The sequence below is a fragment of the Rattus norvegicus genome, chromosome X (genome assembly GCF_036323735.1).
Source record: "Rattus norvegicus strain BN/NHsdMcwi chromosome X, GRCr8, whole genome shotgun sequence".
Classification (NCBI taxonomy): Eukaryota; Metazoa; Chordata; class Mammalia; order Rodentia; family Muridae; genus Rattus; species Rattus norvegicus.
The window spans coordinates 95,792,948-95,810,371 of NC_086039.1; the positions used below are offsets into that span (position 1 = coordinate 95,792,948).

Consider the following 17,424-nt stretch of genomic DNA (forward strand, 5'->3'; position numbering starts at 1 on the left):
GAGGATCCAGCTATACCTCTCTTGGGCATATACCCAAAAGATGCCTCAACATATAAAAGAGACACGTGCTCCACTATGTTCATTGCAGCCTTATTTATAATAGCCAGAAAATGGAAAGAACCCAGATGCCCTTCAACAGAGGAATGGATACAGAAAATGTGGTACATCTACACAATGGAATATTACTCAGCTATCAAAAACAACGAGTTTATGGAATTCGTAGGCAAATGGTTGGAACTGGAAAATATCATCCTGAGTGAGCTAACCCACTCACAGAAAGACATACATGGTATGCACTCATTGATAAGTGGCTATTAGCCCAAATGCTTGAATTACCCTAGATCCCTAGAACAAACGAAACTCAAGACGGATGATCAAAATGTGAATGCTTCACTCCTTCTCTAAAAGGGGAACAAGAATACCCTTGGCAGGGAGGAGAGAGGCAAAGATTAAAACAGAGACTGAAGGGACACCCATTCAGAGCCTGCCCCACATGTGGCCCATACATATACAGCCACCCAATTAGACAAGATGGATGAAGCAAAGAAGTGCAGACCGACAGGAGCCGGATGTAGATCTCTCCTGAGAGACACAGCCAGAATACAGCAAATACAGAGTCGAATGCCAGCAGCAAACCACTGAACTGAGAATAGGTCCCCTATTGAAGGAATCAGAGAAAGAACTGGAAGAGCTTGAAGGGGCTCGAGACCCCAAAAGTACAACAATGCCAAGCAACCAGAGCTTCCAGGGACTAAGCCACTACCTAAAGACTATACATGGACTGACCCTGGACTCTGACCCCATAGGTAGCAATGAATATCCTAGTAAGAGCACCAGTGGAAGGGGAAGCCCTGGGTCCTGCTAAGACTGAATCCCCAGTGAACTAGTCTATGGGGGGAGGGCGGCAATGGGGGGAGGGTTGGGAGGGGAACACCCATAAGGAAGGGGAGAGGGGAGGGGGATGTTTGCCCGGAAACCGGGAAAGGGAATAACACTCGAAATGTATATAAGAAATACTCAAGTTAATAAAAAAAAAAAAAAAAGAAATACTCAAGTTAATAAAAAAAAAGATATGATGATAAATGATGCCTAGATGGGAAAAGGAAGACAACTAATATCAAAGGGAGGAAAGGATAAATAAAAGAATGTATCAGGGTGGGGTTTTGAATAATGTGATTTCTTTTGTGCAGATTATCAGTGAACAAAAGCACATGTCTAGATACCTTTGGTATGAGAATTCTGATCCTGTCCACGTTGCCTGGTGTAGAGTTTCATTTTCATCGATGTTCTTCCTACTGCTTTTACCATATTAAATACAAATGAGAATCTGCCTGCAGGAGACACATTCAAAATCACTGTGCAAACATGGATATATGTGGAAATTAAATGCAAAGACAAGAAAAGAAAGACAAACACATCTTTATATGTTCTTCTGATTACTATCCTACTCAGTAAACTGCTCACATCTTACATTCATAACTGTTTGAAAAGAAAAATAGAAACAGCATACCAGGTTTTTAAATTTTAAAACACTTCACTTTTATCTGCATCATGTTTTCTTTGAGGGTCATCTTGACATCTTGGTGTCTATAACAAGAGTTTAAATGCTAAGGCATCAATAATTACAATATGTACCAATAATAGTTGCTCTAGGAAAAGAGCTTATTTCAGAAAGCAATAATCCTTTCCAAAAACAATAAAACTTTCCAATGACTATTTCTACCTGTTTGAGAGTTTTGATGTTTTAAACAATGGGTATATCAAGCAGTTCATTTGTTTAAAATAACTTGTGCTTCTGCCTCCATTATCATTGACATGGCAACTGTGAAGAGTTCCTAAGAAAATATAAATTAAGTATCTTACCTTGCCACTATCTCAGGATGAGGGCCATGGGAATGACAGTTCTAATATTTTAGAAAAAATTCTCATCAGATTTTACTTCCTAATTCCCTGGTGTGACAATAGAGTAGCTTGAGTCTCAGGTAGCAGTGTCTCTAGCTAAATCAAGAGTTGAGAATCAACTCACAAATTGATTTTCTGTTCAATGGCTGTCTTCTTGGACATCTTGCATCTACTTCAATCACATAGCCATATTTCATCATCTTACTGATCCATAAAAATGTCAGGAGTATACTCTTCCTCAGTTGTATTTGGAGGTTAGTTACCTGGGGTGCTTTATTAAAAAAAATAAACAGGAAATAAAAATATTACAACTCCCAACTTTTAATCTATAGAATGATACCTTATGATAAGCTATGAATTCTCCAACTCAGTCATGATAATATGTCTCCCAAGTTGGCACTAGAGAGATGAAAAAGACTCAAAATCATAACATATTTTGTGCTCATATGAAACATAACTTCATCTTATTTTTATAACCTATCTACCTTTTATCAAAACCTTATTATCTTTCCATTCCTCCAAAGACAGGATTTTTCTGCATCCTATGTCAATGTTGCCCTAGTGATTATACACTACCTAACAAAAATACAAAGCATGCTATAAATTTGCTATTAAATTTGAAGTAAAGTTATCTCACATAATTTGACCCTTTCTGGGACGCTATATTCTTACCCTTTTGTGTAGTTTCTGTATGATGCTCTTTCTTAAAACCAACTTATATGGTTTGATAGCGCCTCAACTACCTCATCAATAACATTAAAGGTATTTTAAATTTTCAATTTCTAGAAATCTGCTTCAATAAAGAAGCCAATTTGCATATTATCACTGAACATACATCATGGATTGATTGGAAGTATACTTTCTGACTCCTGTTCATCTGAAATAACACATACAACTTAAGAGAACAGCAGTGCATGATAGACAACCAAACTACTCATGCTATCAATTAGGTATATTGTAATAAAAGAAGACATAAACATTTGCATTTATGGTACTTACATTTTGAAATAGCGATAATATACAAAAATTAAACATTCTAATCCAAAAGTAAAGTAAAGGCAGTGAGTTCCCAACCTTGAATCTTATTACTTAGCAAGTCTTTCATCCAGTCTCTGACTCTTTCCTAAAGGAAGGCAAATGGGTATCTCAAGGGATCAAAATTTTTACTAATTAAACAGGTAAATTTTATTTCTGGAATCAAATTCCTGATAAGCAAATTATACAAGAAAATGTCTGTTTGGTGAGACACAATCCATGATGACAAGAAAATCATGATGGTGAAACAATGACACAGCTGTTTACAGTATTTATACAGCCAAGATGCAAATGCAGAGAGGATATACATAGGACTATAAATTTTAAAGGCCAACCCCTTGTCAAAAGGCAAATTTTACATCACTGATTTAACCGAGGCAGGCAAAGGGGGTATGGTGTTGGTGATTGGAGTTGTGCTAATAGCTTACTGGGGACCACTGACAACAGCAAATGATTTATGGATTACTACTACTGATGGAAAAAACTTTATCTGGAACTGGCAATATGATGCCCAGGAAGAAACTCTCAATTCTTTTAACTCATAAGTATACATGCATACTTGTGTGTGTGTGTGTGTGTGTGTGTGTGTGTGTGTGTGTGTGTGTGTGTGATATAGTGGATGGAACAGAGCCCCAAAAGCTGTACTTTATTTCTTCTCTCAGCCCTTTTATATCTTCTAAGACAAAAGTTCCTTATAAAATTAGATCACAGAAAAAAAGTTATACAAAAGAGAATTAGGCAAGAATGTTGATATTAAGTTCAAAACAGTGTTTCATTTTCTGAGCTCATTATAAGTTCAAAGCAAGGGTTTCACATAGCCTTGCTTCATCATAGTGCACATCTGTAGCTTTATCCTTGGACCTAACCCAAAGTGAATGTTTTTCCTTGATCACAAATTTGTCCCAAGACTAATTTTCTTAGTGAAATATATGAAAGCTCATTGTATTTCTTTTATGCAGACTTTACTTACTATTTTATGAGGAGGGAGCATAGTCTATTCTTAATTCTAACCTTGTTACATCAGAGCACACCCATCACAGCCATACATAATAGTGGGACATCTCCAAGAAAATTATTTGCTTTCTATAGCCTTTCTTACAAGGCTTCTGGAAACCCCCAGTGACCATATTCACTTCTTCCTATAGGACATCATGTCTTTAAGGTTTCACAACCTTCCAAAACTGTGAACTATCCAAGGAGCAAACTCATGAGTTTGTGGGAGACAAGTAGCCTTCATAGCATAGTCCTTGTTCACCAAATTGGAATTAATCCATTTGTTAGGCTTCACTAAAATTTACTTCTCCTTCTTTAATTAAATGCTTTATTTTTTTTTTACTTCACTACATAACGTTACTATACATTCCTTTACATTATAGGTTTCAAAAATAATAAAAAAGTTTACATGCTATTCTACTTTTTCCTCCTCTGTTTTAGCTGTTCCTTTTAACTTCTTAAAACTAATCTAATGACTTCAAGGAAGAGCTAGCATAAACCTGTGTTTATCTAAAAGTTCCTGGAAGTATTATACTTATGAGAATAATCTGATTAGATATGTTTTTAAGAATATATAGCTCAAGCAGTAGTGAGGACAGAATAATTTTGATGAAATAGGACTGGACACCAGCAGTGATGAATAGAGACAAAGTTAAAGCTCAGGTACTAAGTCAAATATTAAAAGTACCGAAGAGATCAAAACTTCAATAAGTGGTTTCAAACTGAATATAAAAGCCTATATTTGCACCCCAGGCAAAAAGAATGAAATACACAAAACAGGAATTTGAAGAGAGATCTAGGCAGAAAAGACAGATTTGAGAAACAACATACACATACACACACACACACACACACACACACACAGGTATGTGTATGAGGGGGAGAGAGAGAGAGAGAGAGAGAGAGAGAGAGAGAGAGAGAGAGAGAGAGAGTCAGAAAGTGTTTTATCCAAATTAATTCTGAAATATATTATTTGGTATTGGTGTAGACAATAAATTTTAGTTCCTTTTCAGGTACTTTACAAGTGTGTGAAATGGAACAAAAGTGTTTGAAAAGTCTACAAAAAGGACTATTTTCACATATTAAAATATAACAAACATATACTTCTATCATTATAAAACAGTATTGTCATATATACATATATATATATATATATATAGTTATATAGTCATTGTATGCTGTTTTCTTTTTGAGTCACGGTAATACTGTGCACTGTGCAGCCCTGACTGGCCTGAAACTTGTAGATCAGAGTGGTCACAAGCTCAGAATCTACTTGCCTCTGTTTCCAAATTTCTGGTATTAAAAACATTTACCATCCAATAAAAAAACTTATAGAGGCATCACCATTCTTGATTTCAAGCTATACTATAAAGCAATCATAATAAAAACGGTATGGTATTCATGTAAGAACAGACAATCAATCAAGGGAATCAAGTTGAAGACCTGAAATAACTCCAAATGGCAATGAACACTTGATTTTTTACAAAGAATACAAAGCCGTGCAATGGAAAATAGAATGCAACTTCAACAAATGGGGCATGTCTACATGTGGAAGAATGCAAGTAGATACATATCTATCATACTGCACAAAATTCAAATACCAGTGGATCAAAGACCTCAATATAAAACAAGATACACTAAAACTAAAAGACAAGAAAGTGGGGAATAGACTTTAACTCATTAGTACAGAAGACAAGTTACAGAAAAGAACACCAATGGCTCAGGTTCTAACATCAACAATTGACAAATGGGACTGCTTAAAACTGAAAAGCTTTTGATAGTCAAAGGACACCATCAATAGGACAAACTGGGATCTCATAAAACTACAAAGCTTCTGTAAGGCAAAGGACACTGTTGTTAGGCCAAAACGACAACCAACAGATTGGGAAAAGATCTTTACCAATCTTACAACTGATAGAGGGCTTATATCCAAAATATACAAAGAACTCAAGAAGATAGACCGCAGGGAGACAAATAACCCTATTAAAAATGGGGTTCAGAGCTAAACAAACAATTCACAGCTGAGGAATGCCGAATGGCTGAGAAACACCTAAAGAAATGTTCAACATCTTTAGTCATCAGGGAAACGCAAATCAAAACAACCCTGAGATTTCACCTCACACCAGTGAGAATGGCTAAGATCAAAAACTCAGGAGATAGCAAATGCTGGCGAGGATGTGGAGAAAGAGGAACACTCCTCCATTGTTGGTGGGATTGCAGACTGGTACAACCATTCTGGAAATCAGTCTGGAGGTTCCTCAGAAAATTGGACATTGAACTGCCTGAGGATCCAGCTATACCTCTTTTGGGCATATACCCAAAAGATGCCCCAACATATAAAAAAGACACGTGCTCCACTATGTTCATCACAGCCTTATTTATAATAGCCAGAAGCTGGAAAGAACCCAGATGCCCTTCAACAGAGGAATAGATACAGAAAATGTGGTACATCTACACAATGGAATATTACTCAACTATCAAAAACAATGACTTTATGAAATTCGTAGGCAAATGGTTGGAACTGGAAAATATCATCCTGAGTGAGGTAACCCAATCTCAGAAAAACACACACTGTATGCACTCATTGATATGTGGATATTAGCCCAAATGCTCAAATTACCCTAGATAAACAGAACACATGAAACTCAAGAAGGATGACCAAAATGCAGATGTTTCACTCCTTCTTTAAAAGAGGAACAAGAATACCCTTAGGAGGGGATAACAAAGCAAAGTTTAGAACAGAGGAAGAAGGAACACCCATTCAGAGCCTGCTCCATATGTGGCTCATACATATAACAGCCATGAAACTAGATAAGATGGATGAAGCAAAGAAGTGCCAGCTGACAGGAACCGGATGTAGATCTCTCCTGAGAGACACAGCCAGAATAAGCCAAATACATAAGCAAATGCCAGCAGCAAACCACTGAACTGAGAACAGAACCTCCATTGAAGGAGTCAGAGAAAGGACTGAAAGAGCTGGAGGGGCTTGAGACCCCATATGAACAACAATGCCAACCAACCAGAGCTTCCAGGGACTAAGCCACTACCCAGAGACTATACATGGACTGACCCTGCGCTCCAGCTGCATGAGGAGCAATGAATAGCCTAGTAAGAGCACCAATGGAAGGGGAAGCCCTTGCTGCTGCCAAGACTGAACCCCAGTGAACGTGATTGTTGGGGGGGAGGGTGGTAATTGGGGAAGGATAGGGAAGGGAACACCCATATGGAAGGGGAGGGGGAGGGGTTAGTGGGATATTGGCCTGGAAACTGGGAAAGGGAATAACATTTATAACATTTGAAATGTCGATTAAAAACTACCCAATTGGGGTTGGGGATTTAGCTCAGTAGTAGAGCGCTTGCCTAGCAAGTGCAAGGCCCTGGATTCAATCCCCAGCTCCGAAAAAAAAAAAAAAAAAACTACCCAATTTAATAAAGATGGGAAAAAAAAGACTGGGAAAGGATCATCACCAACCCAACATCTGACAGAGGGCTAATATTCAAAATTTATAAAGAACTCAATAAGTTAGACAGTAACACAAATAACCCAATTTAAAAATGGGGCACAAGCTAAGCAGAGAATTATCAACAAAGGGATCTCAAATGGCTGAGAAGAACTTAAAGAAATGTTAAAGTTCCCTAGTCATCAGGAAAATGCAATTAAAAACAGTTCTGAGTTGCTCACTACAGCAGCACATATACTAAAATTGGAACTTTATAGAGAAGATAGGCATGGCCCCTGCACAAAAGTGACATGTAAATTGATGAAGCATTCCATAGTTTTGAAACAAAATTAACACAGTCTCTCTCCACAAACCCAAGCCTACAAAGGATAATAGATAGAAAACTCCAACACAAGTAGAGAAACTACACCCTAGAAAAAGCAAGAAAGTAGTCTAACTTCAACTACCAAAAATAAGAGAGCCACACAAACATAATTTCACTTCTAACAAGAAAAATAACAGGAAGCAACAATCGTTATTCCTTAATACCTCTTTACCTCAGTGGACTCAATTCCCCAGCAAAAAGACATAGACTAACAGACTGGATATGGAAAGAGGACCCAGCATTTTGCTACATACAGAAAACATACCACAGAGACTAAGACAGATACTTTCCAAGAAAATGGTTGGAAGAAACAAGCCATTCTAATATTGAATAAAATCAACTTTCAACCAAATTATCATAAAAGACAATCAGATTAATCAAAGAAAAAAAAGTCTACCAAGATGAACTCTCCATCCCGAATATCTATGTTCCAAATGCAATAGCGCCTACATTCATTAAAGAAACCTGGATAAAGATCAAAGCACACATAACACCTCACAAAATAATCGTGGGAAATTTCAACACCTCACTCTCATCAATGGAAAGAACATGGAAACAAAAATAAATAGAGACATAGAGAAACAACAGAAGTTATGAACTAAATGGATTTAAGAAACATCTATAGAACATTTCATCCAAAAACAAAAGAATATATCTTCTTATCAGCACCACATGGTACCTTCTCCAAAACTGACCACATAATCTGACACCAAACAGGCCTCAACAGATACAAGAAGAATGAAATAATTCTATGCATCCTATCAGATTACCACAGACTAAGGCTGGTCTTCAATAACAACAAACATGACAGAAAGCCCACATACACATGGGGATCTAATCAATCATAACTTGGCCAAGGAAGAAATAAAGAAAGAAATTAAAGTCTTTTTAGAATTTAATGACAATGAAGGCACAACATACCCAAACTTATGGGACACAACAAAAGCAGTGCTATGAGAAAAACTCATACCTCTGAATGCCTCAAAAAGGAACTGCAGATGGCATACATTAGCATCATGACAGCCCACCAAAAGCTCTAAAACAAAAAGAAGCAAATACACCGAAGAGGAGTTGATATCAGGAAATAATCAAACTCAGGGCTGATATAAATGAAATAGAAACAAAAAGAACAAAACAAAGAATCAACAAAACCAGGAGCTGGATCAACAAGATAGATAAACTCTTAGCCATACTATCCACATAGTACAAAGGGTGTACCCAAATTAAAAAAAATGAAAAGGGAGACATAACAAAAGAAAGTGAGGAAATTAAAAAAAAAAGATCCTCCTACAAAACATATATTCAGCAAAAGTGAAAAATTTGGAAAAAATGGAGAGTTTTCTAGACAGATATCAGATAACAAAGTTAAATCAAGATCAGATAAACCACTAAACAGCTCCAAACTCTTAAAGAAATAGAAGATTTGAAAGTCATTAAAAGTCTCCCAACCAAAAGGCCCAGGACAAGATGGATTTAGTGCAGAATTCTATCAGACCTTCATAAAAGACCTATTCCAAATACTGTCCAATCTACTCCACAAAAAAAGAAACAGAAGGAACACTACCCAATTCCTTCTATGAAGCCAAACTTAATCTTATACCTAAACCACACAAAGACCCAAGAAAGAAAGAGGACTTCAGAACAGTTTCCCTTATGAATATTGATGCAAAAATACTCAATATTTTCTCAAACCACATCCAAGAACACATCAAAATGATCATTCAACATTATCAAGAAAGCTTCATCCCAGTGATGCTGGGATGGTACAGGAATCCATCAATGTAATCCACTATATAAACAAAATTTTTTTAAAAAAGCATACATGATCTTCTCTCTAGATTCTGAGAAAGCATTTAGCAGAAGTAAACACCCCATTATGTTAAAAGTCTTGGAGAGATCAGGAATGCAAGGCCCATATTCAAGCAAAGTAAAAGCAATATACAGCAAACCAGTAGCCAACATCGAACTAAATGGAGAGAAATTTGAAGCAATCACAGTAAAATCAGGGACTTAGATAAGAATGCCACTCTCTCTCTCTACCTATTCATTATAATACTTGAAGTCCTAGCCAGAGCAATTAGACAACAAAAAGAGGTTAAAATGACACAAGTTGAAAAAGAAGAAGTCAAAATATCACTATTAGCATATAATATGATAGTATACTTACATGACCCCAGTGATTCTACAAGAGAACTACTAAACCTGATAAACAACTTCAGGAAAATGGCTTGGTATAAAATTAACTCAAAGAAATCAGTAGGCTTCCTGTATTCAAAGAATAAACAGGCTCACAAAGAAATTAGAGAAAAGACAACCTTCACAATAGTCACAAATAATATCAAATACCTTAGTGTGACTCTAACCAAGCAAGTAAAAGATCTGTATGACAAGAACTTCAAGTCTCTGAAGAAAGAAATTGAAGATCTCCAAAGATGGAAAGATCTCCCATGTTCAGAGATTGGTAGGATTAATACTGTGAAAATGGCCATCTTGCCAAAAGCAATCTACATATTTAAAGCAATCTCCATCAAAATCCCAACTCAGTTTTTCATAGAGTTAGAAAAATCAATTTGCAAATTTATTTGGTATAACAAAAAAAAAAAAAAAAAAAAACCTCAGGATAGTGAAAACTATCTTCAACAGTAAGGGACTTCTAGGGGAATAACCTTCCCCAACCTCATGCTCTATTACATAGTAGTAGTGATAAAAAATACTGTATGGTATTTGTACAGATACAGGCAGGTAGATCAGTAGAATAGAATTGAAGACCCAGAAATAAACTCACACACCTATGGTCACTTGATTTTGACAAAGTAGCTAAAACAATCCAGTGGAAAAGAAAGAGCATTTTCAACAAATCTTTCTGGTTCAACTGGCAGTCAGCATGACAAAGAATGGAAATCAATCCATTCTTATAGCCCTGTATAAATCTCAAGTCCAAGTGAATCAAGGATCTCCACATAAAACCAGATATACTCAAACTAGTAGAAGAGAAAGTGGGGAGGAGCCATGAAAACTGGGGAGAGTTTCCTGAATAAAATACCAATGGATTCTGTTCTAACATCAAGAATTGACAAATTGGACTTCATGTAAATGCAAAGCTCTTGTAAGGCAAAGGACACTGTCAACAGGACAAAATGGCAACCAACACATTGGGAAAAGAACTTTATCAATCCTACATCCAATAGAGAGTAATATCCAATATATACAAAAACCTCAAGAAATTAGAATCTATAGTGTCAAATAACCCTATTAAAAAGTGGGGTACAGAGCTAAACAATGAAGTCTCAGCTGAGGAATATCAAATGGCTGAGACGTACCTAAAAAAATGTTCAGCATCCATAGTCATATGGGAAATGCAAATCAAAACAACCCTGAGATTCCACCTCAAAGCAGTCAGAATGGCAAGAACAAAGACTCAGGTGACAACAGATGCTGACTAGGATCTGGAGAAAGAGGAACACTCCTTTATTGTTGGTGGGATTGCAAGCCTGTAAAACATTCTGAAAATCAGTCTGGAGGTTACCCCAAAAGCTCGGATTGCCCAAGATACAATCCACAGACCACAGGAAGCCCAAGAAGAAAGAAGGCCAAAGTATGGATGCTTTAGTCATTCTTATAAGGGGGAACAAAAATATTCATGGGAGAAGATGGGACAAACTATGGAGCAGAGACTGAAGGAAGGGCCATCCAAAGACTGCCCTACCTAGTCATACAGCCCATATAAATACAGCCACCAAACCCAGTCTATATTGCTGATGCCAAGAAGTACATGCTGATAGGAGCCTGATATAGCAGTCTCCTCAGAGGCTCTGCCAGAGCATGACAAATACAGAGGTCTATGCTTGCAGCCAACCATTGAACTATGAACAGGGTGCCCATTGGAGGAGTTAGAGAAAGGATTGGATGAGCTAAAGCAGTTTGCAACCCCATAGGAACAATAATAACAACCATCCAGAGCTCCCAGGGACTAAAGCACCACCCAAAGGATACACATGGACAGACCTATGGCTCCAGCTGCATAAGTAGCAGAGGATGCTTTGTTGGGTACCAATGGGATGAGAAGCCATTGGTCCTGCCATGACTGGACTCCCCAGTGTAGGGGAATGTCAAGTCAAGGAGGCGGCAAGGGATGGGTGGATGGGTGGGGAAGTACCCTCATAGAAAAAGGGGAAGGCAGATGGGATAGAGGGTTTAGGAACAGGAAACCAAGAAATGCCATAACATTTGAAATATAAATAACAAATATCCAATAAACATTTTTAAATATAAAAAATGTTTTAGGTTTTATATGGTTCCCTGATTGATACATTTTTAGATAATTAAAAACAAAAAAGCAAAAACAAAAACAAAACTGCTCTGAGAACCCATCTTATACAAATCAGAATGGCTAAGGTAAAAATCTCAAGTGATACCACATGCTGGTTACAATATGGAGTAAGGGAACTCTCCTCCATTTCTAGTGGAAATGCAAACTTGTCCAACGTCATTGGAAACAAATTTGATTGTTTCTCAGAAAACTGGGAATAGTTCTAAATCAAGACTCAGCTATAATACTCCTGTGCTTTACCCAAAAGTTGCTCAAACATCCCACAAAGACACTTGCTCAACTATGTTGATAGCAGCTTTTTTTGTAATAGCCAGAAAGTAGAGACAACCCAGCTGTCCCTTAATGGAATAATGGATAAAGAATATGTGGTATGTCTATACAGTGGAATACTGTTCAACTATGAAACACAAAGACATCATGAATTTTGTAGGGAAATGGATAGGACTTAAGAATATCATCCAGAATCAAGTAAACAGGACCCAAAAGGACATGCATGATAAGTACTCACTTATAATTAGGCATTAGCCATAAAATATAGGGTATATATGCTATATTCCACAGACCCAAAGAAGCTAAACAAAAAGGAAGACCCAACTGGGGATGCTTCAGTCTCACTTAGGGTGAATAAATTGGTCATAGGAGACAGATTGGGGGAAGGAACTGGGTGGGAGAAGAGATAAAGAGATGAAAGAAGGGAGATTCAGGATCCAGTATGTAGAGGAACAGGAAAGATTGCCAGATGGCCATGAGAATGAATGGGAATATGTAACTGGCCAGGGTGGGGGTATGGGAGCATTTTGAGGACTTGAAAAAGACCTGGGATAGGAGAGGCTCCCAAGAATAAGTGAGGGTGACCTTATCTGTGACTTATAACATTGGGGATATGTAACCTTAAGAGGCTACCTTCCATAGCTAGGCAGGAAAGCCAGTGGAGGGATGAAATCACCTATCCACCCACAAAACTTTCGACCCAGAATTTTCCCTGTCTACAAGAAATGAAAGGAGAGAGGGGAGCAGAGACTGAGGGAAAAGGCAGCCATTAACTGGCACAAATTTAGTCCCATCACATGGGCAAACACCAATCCCTGACACTATTATTGATACTCTGTTATGCTAGCAGACAGGAGTCTAGCACGGTTATCCTCTGAAAGGTTCCACCCAGAAACTGACTCAGTGAGATGCAGAGACCCACAGCCACACAGTGAATGGAGATTGGTTCTTCTTTTGTAAGAGTTGGGGGAAGGATTGTAAGATCCCAAGGGGATAAGATCTCTACAGGAAGATGAACAGAGTCAAATAACCTGGATCCTTGGGACTCTCAGACACTGAACTGTCAACCAAAGCGCATATATAAAGGCTGCACCTATGCACCCAAGTTACGAATGTAGCTAAGTTATGAATGTCAAACTGTCAATAATTAAGTCTACTAAGTTGATTGATTTATAAACAAATTATTAACATTATTTCCAAATGATTCTGTATATACCAAACACAGTTGTCACCAATGGCCTTTCTGAACTAATGTGGTTACTTGCCCTACTTTTTCAGAATGATATTGTCTTAATCTTATTCCCTTTGTATGATGGGACACCATGACCACAGCAACTCTTATAAGAGAAAACATTTAATTTGGAGCTTGCAGTTTTCACTCAAAAGTAGTATTATTTTGCCTATTATTGTCTTAGAATTATAATTTTTTCCAGTATCAAATGGACATCACAGTAATAATGCATGTAAACAACTAATGGGTTTTGTTTACATTCAGAGTTCCTATGATTCTCTTTATACTTTTTTCTCAACTTAAATTTGTAGGTCTTAGCTAATCCAGAGACTTGTGGATATGGAGCATTAAAGTATACTACATATCACATCATATCATAGAAGAGATACAGGTGAAAGATATCCCAGAAGACTGAAATTCCTTGTCTAGAATCCTGCTCTCCTGCCTACAAAACTAAATCATCCTCTTTGTTTATTAGTTTCTGGCATTTATGCTCCAGGATAAAAAACTAAAATCACTGTTCTGAGTGTAGTATTGATTATTAAAGTACTAAGATTAAAATAAATCTTTATCCACAATAACACGTGAATTTTGTCCATTTTATGAAACCAAGTATTTTTCATTTCTTATTTTTCTGACACCAAACACACAAGCAAGGTTTGATAAAAATAGGATGAGTATTTTTGCTGTAAGTACTCATTACAGCCTAAATTTTTCACTAGAATATATGCCTACCTGGAATCTAACATCTATAATAATTTTCTTTCTTTTATAGATAAGGTAGGAGAATTTGAAAGGTTTGACAAGGAGACTTGGTTTGAAAGAGACAATTTTAAAGTAGCTAGAAAAATTACAGTGCATTGCTTCCCTTTCATCAGTATATAACTAATAAAATATTTTAAATTTATTTCCATAAGAAAAGCTCTTAGTTAGGAATTTGATCTTATTTTTTTCCCTCAACCTTATATTTGACTATTCAAAGACAAGAGAAACAAATAGGCACTGAATCAAAACCTGTACATACAAGTATACAAATTCTATTTTTAAAAAAGATTTTTGTCATTTTTAATTATGTGGAGAGAGAGAGAGAGAGAGAGAGAGAGAGAGAGAGAGAGAGAGAGAGAGAGAGAGAGAAAAGTAATTAGTTATGTGTAATGTGAATGTGAATGTAGGTGCCTCTTAGTCAAAAAGAAAGTATCAGATCTGATAAAGTTGGAATTACATTCAGTCATGAGCAACCCAACATGGGTAGGAAATAAGCTCTTCTGTTCTGTATATGTTCTTAATCACTGAACCATCTATCCAGCCTTTAAAATACCCTACAATAATATGAAAGTATAAACATAGCTATCATTTCGCAAAACTATGAAGAAGGTAAACCTTACTTTTAACAAAATGACCTCACCCAATGTTTGGTATAAATTATGATAGCCCACTAATCTGTTTTTCTTCCAGTATCTTTTGCTTACTTAGAGATATTTTTGTACCAACATCTCTATATTCTTACAGCAACTTTATGCTGGATGCCAACACCCATTTCTACTATTGAAACTCACTGCCATTCATATTCCTGTTTCCATGAATACCCCGTAATCTTTCTTGAAAAAAATCTGTCTCCAGGAAATTTGTTTGTTTGTTTGTTTATTTTCTGGAAAAAAATCTGATCAATTAATTCTTACTTAAGGATTAACAAAACTTTGTGACTTAATACATTATCCCCATTCAAAGATGTTAACAGATTAGAGGAAACCATCAAATTCTCAAGGTAACAAGTTATTCATGATTATCACAAACATCAATGGAGAGATTTTTGGAAAATGCTATTTTGTTCCTGGAAAAAGCATTTTATTAAATTTCCCACCCTCTACATTCATGTATAGTAATATATATTCCAGGTTGCTTTTTCAATATTAAGCATCCATCATAGAGTATAAATGTAACTAACACAGGTATATTCAAACAGTGAAATATGCTATATGTTCCTTATCTACTTTCTTTGGCATGAGCAACAAAAGTCTTTAAGCGTTTCTAATCTCCAACTATTCCTCTCTTCAGGAAGTGTTGTTAACAGTAATCTTGTTAATAGCTAGTTCTGTAGCTAATAGGTTTCTTTATTTAGGATATGTGAAAAAGTTTGCCAACTTCGTGGTTTGAGGAATGCTCTCAAAGTTGCAATGACTAAATTTTCCATTGACCTCACTGACACAGGAGACCTGTGAGTTTCACACCAGTCTAATTAACACCCATTGCATTTCCTGAGAAAACCAACTGTACTTCCAACTTAATCAGACTTCTGGCAATATGAGTGGTAAACATAAAAAGTAATGTCTGAAATCTGGTTTTCAAAGCCTCATTCTCTTCCTATTTTTTCTAGATGAAATAGAAAGTGTAATGTATTTTATCTGATTTGAGCAGTTCATTTTCAATATAACATTATTCATTTGTTTCTGTAGTTTCTTAACCTTCAAGGCCTCCTGTCTCATGTCACTATTCAATTTAGGCTATTGAGACACCCTATGACCTTGAAGATGACAGCTTACTCACCCTGGCACTTCATGCCCTATAGACACTATGTTCACAGATAAGCTTATGAGTCATTTATTAATGATCACTATATACTTCGTTTCTCATTTCTTCTTTATAACAACTTGAAAGTTATAGAAGACTATCCTTAATTTACAGATGAGATGCAAAGAAGCCAAAATTTTGCCCAAGGTCATGCAACTAGCAAAAAGCAGAACTCAGATGAAAACTTGGAATGATCTGTCTCTGTGTCACTGTCCAATGATACTACCTATACAACTATACCATTTCCCACTACGTGACCTCTCCCTCATCCTCTATCCTTATACATGTACCCATTATCCTCAAATGTTCTGTTACGTATAAAGTAGTAAATCCTACACTAGTTTGGTTTATTGGTAATGGAATGAAAGTCCTCCTCTTGTTTTCATAAGTCCATAAATATTTTGAAGTTTGACACACCATGAAGATCAAAGTTATGGCGTGCTGTGTCACTCTTTACTTTTTAAATTAAGATAGGGTAATGTACAGTCTATAATCCACAGACCCAAAGAAGCTAAACAAAAAAGAAGACCCAATCAAGGGTGCTTGATTCTCACTTAGATGTGGGAAAAAAATGTCATAAGAGGCAAAGTGACAGAAGGAACTGGGTGGGAGTTGAAATGGGCTGGAGAATGAGGGAGGGGTCAATATTAGGTGTGGGAAGGGAAAGGCCAGATGGCCAGATGGCCATGAGAATGTATGGGAATCTACAAGTCATGGGGAGAGGGGAGGTTGGAGGCATCTCAAGGATTTGACAGAAACCAAGGATATGAGAGGTACCCAAGAATTAGTGGTGGTAAACATAGCTGAGACTCAAGGCATAGGGATATGGAACATGTAGAGGCTACCTCCTGTGGCCAGGCAGGAACTCCAATCAAGTGAGAAGGACATTAACCTACCCACAGAATTTTTGACCAAGAATTTATCCTGCCTACAAGAAATGCAGGGACAGGGAACTGAGCAGAGACTGAGGGAATTGGCAACCAATAACCAGCCCAAACTGAGACCTGTTCCATGGGCAAGCACCAATCTCTGATACTATTAATGATATTCTGTTATTTGTGCAGACAGGAGTCTAGCTCTGCTGTCCTCTGAGAAGCTCCTCCCATCAGCTGTCTCAGACAGGTGCAGACCTTTATGGAAGAGCTGGGGGAAGGATGAGGGCCTCAAATGGGATAGGAACTCCATGAGAAGACCAACAGAGTCAACTAACCTAGACCCTTGGAGACTCTCAGAGGCTGAGCCACCAACTCAGTCTCAGCTTCTGAGAGCT

General features: G+C 37.0%; 1 non-coding gene across 1 annotated transcript; it reads left to right on the forward strand.

Moving 5' to 3' along the window:
* Positions 1-7,604: 7,604 nt before the first annotated feature.
* Positions 7,605-7,711, forward strand: LOC120099405 (U6 spliceosomal RNA). Its single transcript, XR_005498595.1, has one exon. It is a non-coding gene; the product is annotated as a U6 spliceosomal RNA (small nuclear RNA).
* The last annotated feature ends 9,713 nt before the right edge of the window (positions 7,712-17,424 follow it).